Genomic DNA, 12175 nt, shown 5'->3' with positions numbered 1-12175 from the left:
TTCTCTTGTGGCTTGATGACTTTCTTTAGTGTTATGTTTGGATTGCTTTTTCTTATTTGTCTGTGTGTCAGCTGTAGATTTTTGGTTTGCAGTTACCCTGAGATTTTAATATAGGAGTCTCTCTATATATACAAGATTGTTTTAAGTTGTTGGTCTCTTGGTTGCGAGTGTATTTCCAGTGTCTTGCATTTGTACCCTCCTCACGATTTCTGGTTTGGGTAGCCTGTTTGTGGGTGGATGATTTCCTACATTTACGTATGCCTTTACTGGTGAGGCCTTATCATTTGTGATATTTTTGTTTCTAGTTGTGACCTTTTCTTTTCCACCCCAACAAGTTCCCTTAGTATTTGTTGTAAAGCTGGTTTAGTGGTGCTAAATTCTCTTGGCTTTTGCTTGTCTGTAAAGCTTTTGATTTCTCCTTCAAATCTGAATGAGAGCCTTGCTGCATAGAGTAATCTTGGTTGGAGGTTTTTTCCTTTCATCACGTTAAGTATATCATGCCACTCCCTTCTGGCCTGCAGAATTTCTGTTGAAAAATCTGCCGATAACTTTATTGGGGTTCCCTTGTATGTTATTTGTTTCTTTTCCCTAGCTGTTTTCAATATTTTCTCTCCATCTTTAATTTTGGTTTAATATGTGTCTTGGGGTATTCCTCCTTGGGTTTATTTTATATGGTACTTGTTGCGCTTCCTGGATTTGAGTGAGTGATTCCTTTCCCATGTTAGGGACGTTTTTGGCTATTATCTCTTTGAATATTTTTTCTGTCCCTTTCTCTCTCTCTTCTCCTTCTGGCACCCCTATAATACGGATGTTGGTGTGTTTAACATTGTCCCAGCGTTCTCTGAGACTGTCTTCATTTCAATCGTTTTTCTCTTTTCTGTTTCACAACTATGATTTCCACTAGTCTGTCTTCTACCTTGCTTATTCGTTGTTCAGCCTCCTGTATTCTGCTGTTGGTTGCCTCTAGTGAATTTTTTATTTCAGTTACTGTATTTTGCATCTCTGCTTAATTCTTAAATCTTGTATTTCTTTGCTCAGTGTTTCCTGTAATTTATCCATCTTTGACTCCAGGTTATTTCAGATGTCTTGAATCATCTTCACTATCATCATTCTCAAGTCTTTCATGGAGGTTGATTATCTCTTGGTTACTTAGCTGTTTTTCTGGGGTATGTTCTTTCTTTGTTATCTGAGTCACAATTCTCTGCCTTTTCATTTTGTACAGAATTTTGGTGTAGTCTCCTTTTTGTAGAGAAGCCTCTCTTCCTTCTGATGTCCACCCCTCTTGTGGCTGAAACTGTTACAAGGGCTTACTGTAGGCTTCCTGATGGGAGAGACTGGTGCCTCTCCATTGGTAGCTGAAGCTGATTCTTCTACCTCTTTTGGGTGAGGGTTTGTATCTGGCTGAGATTAGAGATGGTTGTGTGCCTGGGGGGGTCTTTAGGCAGCCTGTTTGCTGATGGGTGGGGCTGTGATCCCACCTGGTTATTGTTTAGCCTGGGGCTTCTTAGTGCTGATGGGTGGGGCAAGATTTTTCCAAAATGGCCACCTCTAGAGGAACACATGCTGAGAGCTTTGCCTCCAGTGTCCTTCCCCCACAATGAGCCACGTCTCCCCCTGTTTTCTCAGGAGATTCTCCAAGAACTGCACTCAGGTCCGACTTATATTCCTATGGAGTCTCTGCTTTGTCCTGGGACCTAGTGCACATGAAAGCCTGTGTACGCCTTTCAAGAACTGGGTCTCCATTTCACCCACTCCATTGGAGCTCCTTGCCACAAGTCCCACTGGCCTTCTTGCCAAATGCTCCGTGGACTCCCTTTCCCAATGCCAGATTCCCAGGCATGGGGACCTGACATGGGGCTCAGAACTCTTACTTTCATAGGTGAGTCTTTGTGATAGTTACTTTCTAGTCTGTGGGCTGCCTACCCCATGGTCATGGGGTTGCTTATACTGCATAATCACCCCTCCTACTATCTTGATGTGACCTCCTCTTTGTCTTCTGGAGTAGGATAGCTTTTTTTTTTTTTTTAATCAATGAATTTTATTACATTTGTGGTTGTACAGTGATCATTACAACCAACTTTTGTAGCATTTCCATTCCGAACCTTCAGTGCATCCCCCCACCCCCCAATCTGTCTCATTTGGAAACCATCAGTTTTTCAAAGTCTGTGAGTCAGTATCTGTTCTGCAAAGAAGTTCATTGTGTTCTTTTTTCAGATTCCACCTGTAAGTGATAGCATTTGATGTTGGTGTCTCACTGTCTGAACTGACTTCACTTAGCTAATTTCAAGGTCCATCCATGTTGCTGCAAATGCTGTTATTTCTTTCCTTTTAATGGCTGAGTAATATTCCATTGTGTATCTGTATCACCTCATCTTGATCCACCCCTCTGTCGACCGACAGTTAGATTGTTTCCACGTCTTGGCTGTTGAAAATAGTGCTGCAATGAACATCGAGTACATGTGTCTTTTTGTGTCATGGTTTTCTCTGGGTAGATGCCCAGGAGTGGGATTTCTGGATCAAATGGGAGTTCTGTGTTTAGTTTTCTGAGGACTCTCCATACGGTTTTCCACAGTGGTTGCACCACTTTACAATCCCACCAACAGTGTCATAGGGTTCCTTTTTCTCCACACCCTCTCCAGCACTTCTTGTTTGTAGACTTTTGGATGCTGGCCATTCTGGCTGGTGTAAGCTGGTCCCTCATAGTGGTTTTGATTTGCATTTCTCTAATAATGAGTGATGTTGAACATGTTTTCATGTGTTTTTTGGCCATGCGTATGTGTTCTTTGGAGAACTGTCTGTTTAGATCTTCTGCCCATTTTTTGATGGGTTTGTCTTTTTTTTTTGGTATTGAGCTGCGGAAGATGTTTATAAATTTTGGTGATTAATTTCTTGTCAGTTGCTTCATTTGCAAAGATTTTCTCCCATTCTGTGGGTTGTCTTTTCATTTTGTTTAGGGTTTCCTTTGCTGTGCAGAAACTGTTAAATTTAATTAACTCCCATTTGTTTACTTTTGTTTTTGTCATTACTCTAAGAGGTGGATCTGAGAAGATGTTGTGTTTTATGTGGGAGAGTGTTTGGCCTGTGCTTTCCTCTAAGAGTTTTATAGTATCTGGTCTTATATTTAGATCTTTAATCCATTTGGAGTTTATTTTTGTGTATGGTGTTAGGGAGTGTTCTAATTTCATTCTTTTACATGTGGCTGTCCTATTTTCCCAGCACCACCTATTGAAGGGACTGTCTTTTCTCCATTGTATATTCTTGCTTCCTTTGTCATACATTAGTTGATTGTAGGTAAGTGGGTTGAATTCTGGGCTTTCTATCCTGTTCCACTGATATATCTTTCTGTCTTTGTGCCAGTATGATATGGTTTTGATGACTGTTGCTTTGTCTGAAGTCAGGGAGCCTGATTCCTCCATCTGTATTTTTCTTTCTCAGGATGTCTTTGGGTATTCTGAGTCTTTTGTGCTTCCAAACAAACTTTAAAATATTTTGTTCTAGGAGTTCCCATGATGGCTCAGTGGTTAACAAATCTGACTAGGAACATGATGTTTTGAGTTCGATCCCTGCCCTTGCTCAGTGGGTTAAGGATCTGGTGTTGCCGTGAGCTGTGGTGTAGGTTGCAGTTGCGGCTCAGATACCACATTGCTGTGGCTGTGGCATAGGCCGGCAGCTACAGCTCCGATTTAGCCCCTAGCCTAGGAACCTCCATATGCCTCGAGAGTGGTCCTAGGAATGGCAAAAAGACAAAAAGAGAAAAAAAAAAAATTTTTTTTTTCTAGTTTGATGAAAAATGTCCTTGGTGTTTTAATGGGGTTTGCATTGAATCTGTAGATCGTCTTGGATAGAATAGTCATTTTGATAATATGGACTCTTTCAATCCAAGAGCATGATTGGTTTGTCTTTCCATCTATTTGTGCCATCTTTGATTTCTTTCATCAGCCTCTTTTTTTCTTTTCTTTTTCTTTTTTTTTTAAGAGGTAAGTAAAAGATTCAATTTGATTCTTCTAGCGGGGGGAAAAGGAGTTGAAAGTAGGTCTTCATTTTGCAGTCATCATCTGTACAAATTCTTCGTAGTTGACTCGTCCATCTCCATCCATATCTGCTTCTCTGATCATTTCATCTACTTCTTCGTCTGTTAGTTTTTCTCCTAAGTTTGTCATGACGTGACATAGTTCTGCAGCACTGATGTAGCCATTGCCATCCTTGTCAAAGACTCAGAATGCCTCGTGGATTTCTTCTTTGCTGTCTGTCTTTAATTTTTCTAGCCATCATAGTAAAAAATTCAGGGAAGTCAGTGGTACCATTACCATCAGCGTCCACCTCATTGATCATATCCTGCAACTCAGCTTCTGTCGGGTTCTGACCCAATGACCTTGTGACAGTTCCAAGTTCCTTTGTTGTGATGGTGCCATCTCCATCTTTGTCAAATAGGGAGAAAGCTTCCTTGAATTCAGCAGTCTGTTCTTCGGTCAGTTGATCAGCCATGGTGTGAACAAAGGGAGGAAGAGCAGAGAGAGCAAAGGTGGCTGCACCAGTGCAGGGGCTGTGACCGCAGGGGTGCCTCTGCTACTGCCGCTACTGCTGCTGCTAGGGGTGCGCTGAGCGCTATGCCGCCTAAGCCACCGCCCAACTACGAGTAACGGCGCCACGTCCGCGAGGCTGTCACCACTGCTGCCCTCATCAGCCTCTTATAGTTTTCAGAGTACAGGTCTTTTGTCTCTTTAGGTAGATTTATTCCTAAGTATTTTATTCTTTTCAATGCAATGGTAAATGGGATAGTTTCCCCAATTTCTCTTTCTTATCTTTTGTTGTTGGGATATAGAAATGCTGTCGATTTTGTGTATTAATTTTGTATCATTCGACTTTGCCAAGTTCATGGATGAGCTCTAACAATTTTCTGGTAGCATCTTTAGGATTCTCTAGGTTTAGTATCATGTCATCTGCACATAGTGATAGTTATACTTCTTCCTTTCCCATTTGGATTCCATTTATGTCTGTCTGTCTGTCTGTCTGTCTGACTTTTCTAGGGCCACATCCACGGTATATGGAAGTTCCCAGGCTAGGGGTCCAATTGGAGCTGTAGCTGCCAGCCTATGCCAGAGCCACTGCAACGTGGTATCCGAGCTGCATCTGTGACCTACCCCACAGCTCATGGCAACACCGGATCTTTAACCCACTGAGCAAGGCCAGGGATTGAACCCACAACCTCATGGTTCCTAGTCGGATATATTAACCACTGAGCCATGATATGAACTCTCCTTTTGTTTATTTTTCTTCTCTGATTGCTGTGGCTAGGATTTCCAAATCTATGCTGAATAGTTGTAGTGAGAGCGGACATCATTGTCTTGTTCCTGATCTCGGCGAGAGTTCTTTCAGCTTTTCACCATTGAGACTCATGTTAGTTCTAGGTTTGTCATGTATGGCCTTTATTATGTTGAGGTAGGTTCCTTTTATGTCCACTTTCTGAAGGATTTTTAGGTTTTTATCAGAAATGCCTGTTGGATTTTGTCAAAGCCTTTTTCTGTATCTATTGAGAGGATCATTTGGTTTTTATTTTTCAGTTTTTTAATGTGTATCACACTGATTGATTTGCAGATATTGACGAATCCTTCCATCCCTGGGATAAATCCCACTTCATCATGATGTACAGTCCTTTTAATTTCGTGTTGAATTCGCTTTGCTAGTATTTGGTTGAGAGAATATCTTTTTTGATAGTTTGTAGTTTATTTGCTTGAAGGTTGTTCAGCCATTGGTTATAATTTTGTTGCTTTTATGAGAGAAGTTGAGCTCCAGGCCTTCTACTCTGCCATCTTAATCCCGTCCTCCACTTATGTCTTATTAAACTGTTATAATTTAAGTTATAAAGCATTTAGTAATGATAGTAATTTTTGCCTGTATATAGTACAGATAGTTTTTCACTTTGTCTTTTGGTTTTGGTTACTTAAAATACTCACAGACACAAATTAATTGTAATTTTTTGGGCAGGGAAGGGGATGGCGTTTAACAGGGTGATTAAAAGTTTGAAAATTCTGAAAATTATTAGTTGCAGTTCTGTTTGTGGCTCAGTGGCTTAAGGACCCGAAATTGTGAGGATGTGGTTTCAATCCCTGGCCTCATTTAGTGGGTTAAGGATCCTGCATTGCTCCAAGTTTCAGTGTAGGTCTCAGTTGCAGCTAGGATCCAGTGATGCTGTGGCTGTGGTTAGGCCTTAGGTGCAGCTCTGATTTGCCTGCTAGTCTTGCAAATTCGATGTGCCACAGGTGGGTTAAAAAGAAAATTCATTAGGTTATATAGGAGTATACAGTATTTCTTGGCTTATGTATTTATTTATTTATTTTTTGTCTTTTTGCCTTTTCTAGGCCCACTTCCACAGCATATGGAGGTTCCCAGGTTAGGGGTCTAATTGGAGCTGTAGCTGCTGGCCTACACCAGATCCATAGCAGCGTGGGATCTGAGCTGTGTCTGCAACCTATACCACAGCTCGCAGCAACGTTGGATCCTTAACCCACTGAGCAAGGCTAGGGATCGAATCTGCAACCTCATGGTTCCTATTCAGATTTGTTAACCACTGAGCCGCGACGGGAACTCTGGGTTATGTATTTATCACCTGAGTCTCTGCCTCCATCCAGTTGGTGTTCTTTTTCTCTATACCCTCATGTGACTGTCTCATAAGAACACTGGTGATCTTGGATTAGGGGCTTACTCTTCCCACTGTGACCTCATCCTGACTTGTTATATGTCTGGTGACCCCCTTTCCAAATGAGATCACATTCTGATTATTAGGACTTCATATACTTTCTGAGGGGGACACAATCTAATACATGATAGTCTTACCTCTGCCCCGCCCCCCTCTAAAGTCATGTTCTTGTCATATTCCTGTTCTTTCTCGGCATCTCCCAAAGTCTTAATTCATTTCAGCATCAACTTAAATTCAAAATGTTGTCTAAATATAAGAATCTCAGAACTTCAAAATCCCATGTTCTGAATCATGTCAGTGACCTACCAATGAGACTATGATACTCTGGGTGTGGTCCCATCCTGTGGCAAAATTTCTTTTCATCTGTTATATATAGAAAGTTATCTGCATCCTAGACACAGTAGTGGGACAGATATAGGATAGACATTCTCATTCCGTTAAGGGAGGATTTGGAAGGGGTAAAGGAGCAACTTCCTGTAAAGCAGGTTTATAACAACAGGATGAAAAATTCTGTTATGCTCCAAGACCTGAGAATACTTCTCTGTAGTCTGATAATCTGTCTCCTGAGCCCATTGGGATTGTCTTGTCCCTTGGGCATCCTTTAATGATACCCTGTGTTTAGGTTGAGGCCTAGAGTATTGGGTGGTTTGGTGCCACAGAGGTTGGTTTCTCTCTTTGCTCTTCCTTTTACCATGCTTTTTTCCTACCCCCCCCCACCCCCCCCATTATTGGTAGATTACTGTTGTTTATTATTTGATGTGTTGGGCTTGACAGTTGTACAGTATAGCGATTCACAGTTTTTAAATGTTCTATTCCATTTATAGTTTTATAAAATATTGGCTGTATTTCCTTTGTTGTAAAGCATATATATCCTTGTAGCTTATTTTATAGAGACTTTATTTAATTTTTTTAAATTTTTTTGTCTTTTCAGGGCTGCACCTGTGGCGTATGGAGGTTCCCAGGCTAGGGATTGAATCAGAGGTGTAGGTACTGGCCTACACCACAGCCACAGCAATGTGGGATACGAGCAGTGCAGGATCGAACCTGCGTCCTAATGGATGCTAGTCAGATTTGTTTCTGCTGAGCTATGACAGGAACTCCTATACAGAGATTTATTTTTTCATTTTTATTTTTTATAATGATTTTTATTACTTCCATTATAGGTGGTTTACAGTGTTCTTTCAATTTTCTATTATATAGCAGGGTGACCCAGTTATACATGCATGTATACATTCTTTTTTATCACATTATCATGTTCCATCATAATTGACTAGATATAGTTCCCAGTGCTACACACCAGGATCTTGTTGCTTAACCATTCCAAAGGCAATAGTTTGCATTTAGTAACCCCAAATTCCCAGTCCATCCCACTACCTCCCCTTCCCTCTTGGCAACCACAAGTCTATTCTCCATGTCCATGAGTTTCTTTTCTTTGGGAAAGTTCATTTGTGCCCTGTATTAGATTCCAGATATAATTGATATCATATGGTGTTTGTCTTTCTCTTCCTGCCTTGCTTCAGTTAGTATGAGAGTCTGTAGTTCCATCCATGTTGCTGCAGATGGCATTATTTTGTTCTTTTTTTTTTTTTTTTTTTTTTTTTTGCTATTTCTTGGGCCGCTCCCATGGCATATGGAGGTTCCCAGGCCAGGGGTCGAATTGGAGCTGTAGCCACCGGCCTACGCCAGAGCCACAGCAACGCAGGATCCGAGCCGCGTCTGCAACCTATACCACAGCTCACGGCAACGCCGGATCGTTAACCCACTGAGCAAGGGCAGGGACCGAACCCGCAACCTCATGGTTCCTAGTTGGATTCGTTAACCACTGCGCCACGACGGGAACTCCTATTTTGTTCTTTTTTACGGCTGAGTAGTATGCCTTTATATATGTGTGTGTGTGTATTTTTTTTTCTGTATGTATATACCACATCTTAATTCAGTTATCTGTCAATGGACATTCAGGTTGTTTCCATGTCTTTGCTATTGTGTATAGTGCCTCAGTAAACATGTGGGTGCACATGTCTTTTTCAAGAAAAGTCGTGTCCAAATATGTGCCCAAGAGTGGGATTGCTGGGTCATGTGGTTCTATGCATAGTTTTCTAAGGTACCTCCATACTGTTTTCTATAGCAGTTGTACCAATTTACATTCCTTCCACAGTTCAGGAGGGTTCCCTTTTCTCCACACCCTCTTCAGCATTTGTATATTGTGGACTTGTTAATGATGGCCGTTTTTTTTTTTTTTTTCTTTTTTTCTTTTTTTCTTTTTTTGTCTTTCTAGGATTGTACCTATGGAAGTCCCCAGGCTAGGGGTCCAATCGGAGCTGTAGCCGCCAGCCTAAGCCAGAGTCTTAACAACATGGGATCCAAGCCGCATCTGTGACCTAAACCACAGCTCATGGCAATGCCACACCCTCAACCCACTGAGCAAGGCCAGGGATTGAACCCACAACCTCATGGTTCCTAGCCGGATTTGCTTCCACTGCACCACAACGGGAACTCCAATGATGGCCATTCTGACTGGTGTGAGGTGGTGCCTCATGGTAGTTTTGATTTTTCTAGTAATTAGTGATGTGGAGAATTTTTTCATGTGCTTGTTGGCCATCTGTATATCTTCTTTGTAGATATGTCTAATCAGGTATTTTGCCCATTTTTCAATTGGGTTGTTGCCTTTTTCGCTATTGAGTTGTACAAGTTGTTTGTATGTTTTAGAGATTAAGCCCTTGTCTGTTGCATCTTTTGAAAGAAACTATTTTCTCCCATTCTGTAAATTGCCTTTTTTTTTTTTTTTTTTAATGGTTTCCTTTGCTGTGCAAAAGCTTGTCCATTTGATTAGGTCCCATTGGTTTATTTTTGCTTTTATTTCTGCTGCCTTGGAAGACTGACCCGAGAAAACATTTGTAAGGTTGATATCAGAGAATGTTTTGCCTATATTTTCTTCTAGGAGTTTAATGGTGTCTTGTCTTATGTTCAAGTCTAAGCCATTTTGAGTTTATTTTTGTGCATGGTGTGAAGGTGTGTTCCAGTTTCATTAATGTATATGCAGCAGTCCAATTTTCCCAGCAACACTTGCTGAACAGACTGTCTTTTTCCCATTTTATATTCTTGCCGCCTTTGCTGAAGATTAATTCACTGTAGATGTCTGGGTTTATTTCTGAGTTCTCTATTCTGTTCCATTGGTCTATATGTCTGTTTTGGTACCAGTACCACACTGTCTTGATGACTGTGGCTTTTTAATATTGCCTGAAGCCTGGGAGAGTTATGCCTTCTGCTTTGTTTTTGTTCCTCAGAATTGCTTTGGCAATTCTGGGTCTTTTGTGGTTTCATAAAAATTTTGGATTGTTTGTTCCAAACAGCTCTGTGAAAAATGGCATGGGTAATTTGTTAGGGATTGCATTGAATCTTAGATTGCTTTGGGTAGTATGGCCATTTTTACAATATTAATTTTTCCAATGTAGGAGCATGGAATATCTTTACATTTCTTTGCATTCTCTTTAATTTCCTTGATTATTGTTTTATAGTTCTTAGCATATAAGTCCTTTACCTCCTTGGTCAGGTGTATTCCCAGGTATTTGATTTTTTGGGGTGCAATTTTAAGAGGTACTGTATTTTTGTATTCCTTTCCTGATATTTTCATTGTTAGTATATGGAAATGCGTCTGATTTCTGAATGTTAATCTTCTACCCTGCTACTTTTCTGAATTTGTTGATCAGTTTGAGTAGTTTTTGGGTTTAGTCCTTAGGGTTTTCTATATATAGTATCTTGTCATCTGCATACAGTGACAATTTTACCTCTTCTCTTCCAATTTGGATACCTTTTATTTCTTTTGTTTGTCTGATTGCTGTGGTGAGGACTTCCAATACTATGTTGAAGAAAAGTGGTGAGAGTGGGCATCCTTGTCTTGTTCCAGATTTTAGTGGGAAGGCTTTCAGCTTTTCTCCATTGAATATTATATTTGCTATGGGTTTGTCATAAATGGCTTTTATTTTGTTAAGGTATGTTCCCTCTAAACCCACTTTGGTAAGAGTTTTGATCATGAATGGATGTTGGACTTTGTCAAATGCTTTTTCTGCATCTATTGAGATGATCATGTGGTTTTTGATTTTTCTTTCATTAATGTGGTGTATGACACTGGTCGATTTGCTCACGTTTTACCATTCTTGTGAACCTGTGATGAATCCCACTTGGTCGTGGTGTATGATCTTTTTTATATGTTGTTGGATTTGGTTTGCTAAATTTTTGTTGAGAATTTTTGAGTCTATATTCATCAGAGACATTGGCCTATAGTTTTCTTTTTTTGTGGTATCTTTGTATGGTTTTGGTATTAGGGTGATGGTGGCACCAAAGAATGTCTTTGGGTGTGTTCCTTCTTCTTCAACTTTGCATGTTTGGCAGAATTTGCTTGTGAAGCCATCTGGTCCTGGACTTTTATTTGTAGGGAGTATTTTTATGACATTCAATTTCATTTCTAGTGATCAGTCTGTTCAGTTGATCTGTTTCTTCTTGATCAGTTTTGGCAGGCTGTAAGTTTCTAGAAAGTTGTCCATTTCTTCTAGGTTGTCAGATTCGTTGGCCTACAATTGTTCATAACATTCTCTTATGGTTTTTTGTATTTCTGCAGTATTCGTTGTGATTTCCCCTTTTTCATTTCCTATTGTGTTTATTTGGGTTTTTTTCTCTCCTCTTCCTGGTGATTCTGGCCAGCGGTTTGTCAATTTTGTTTACCTTTTCAAAGAATCTGCTCTTGGTTTTATTGATTTTTTTCTATTGTTTTTTGAATCTCTATTTTATTGATTTCCGCTCTGATCTTTATGTTTTCCTACTTCTGCTGATTTTAAGTTTTGTTTGTTTTTCTTTTTCTAAGTCATTTAGGTGGTTGGTTAAGCTGTCGATTTGAGATTTTTCTTCTTTTTTTAAGAATGCCTGATACAGAGATTTTAAATGATTCATTTTCATCTGTGAAATGGTTCATTCACCGAGGAGAGAATCCATGGACCTCTTTACTCTGCCAGTCCAGAAGTCTAGAAGGCCTGCATCTTTTTCTTTTTAATGTCCATCATAGTTTTACTTTTATCAAATGGTCATATGATGGTATCTTTTCACTGTCAGCTCTTTTGGAAGTTACTGAGATACTTCTTTGAGGCCAGTTTCCATTTTATTCCCTGAATTTTGCTGTATAAAATGTTACTGTTTCAATCTGCTCTGTTCTTTTTAAAATCTTACTGAACATTTATAGGCTAAAACATTTTAAATTCTTCCATTGTATATTTTGTTTGACACTGCCTTCTGGTAATTTAAATAGTTAGAGATGGTTTTATTCACCGTGTCTAGGTTAGTTTTGTAGCTTGTGAATTTTATTTTTTAGAGGTATAGATTTTTGTCTTTCAATTCAGCCTGAATCCTTGTCTTTCAGCAGAGAAATTGAAACTTGTTTGTCTGAATAGATATTAGGCTTTTTTGGATCTGTGTTCTTAAAAATATTGT

At 39.8% G+C, this 12175-nt stretch overlaps 1 protein-coding gene and 1 pseudogene across 50 annotated transcripts in view; one reads left to right on the top strand and one right to left on the bottom strand.

Moving 5' to 3' along the window:
- MLLT10 (MLLT10 histone lysine methyltransferase DOT1L cofactor) overlaps positions 1-12175 on the top strand; it is a 244119-nt gene that overhangs the window by 99382 nt on the left and 132562 nt on the right. The gene's annotated exons all lie outside the window — the stretch shown is intronic.
- Positions 3979-4678, bottom strand: LOC100521145 (calmodulin pseudogene; annotated as a pseudogene).

Source organism: Sus scrofa, chromosome 10 (genome assembly GCF_054392235.1).
Source record: "Sus scrofa isolate SSC_HxYL_T2T_F1_AM1 chromosome 10, Sscrofa_HxYL_maternal_Yorkshire_Landrace_v2.0, whole genome shotgun sequence".
NCBI classification, from domain to species: Eukaryota; Metazoa; Chordata; class Mammalia; order Artiodactyla; family Suidae; genus Sus; species Sus scrofa.
This window is presented reverse-complemented; position numbering and strand designations above follow the sequence as displayed.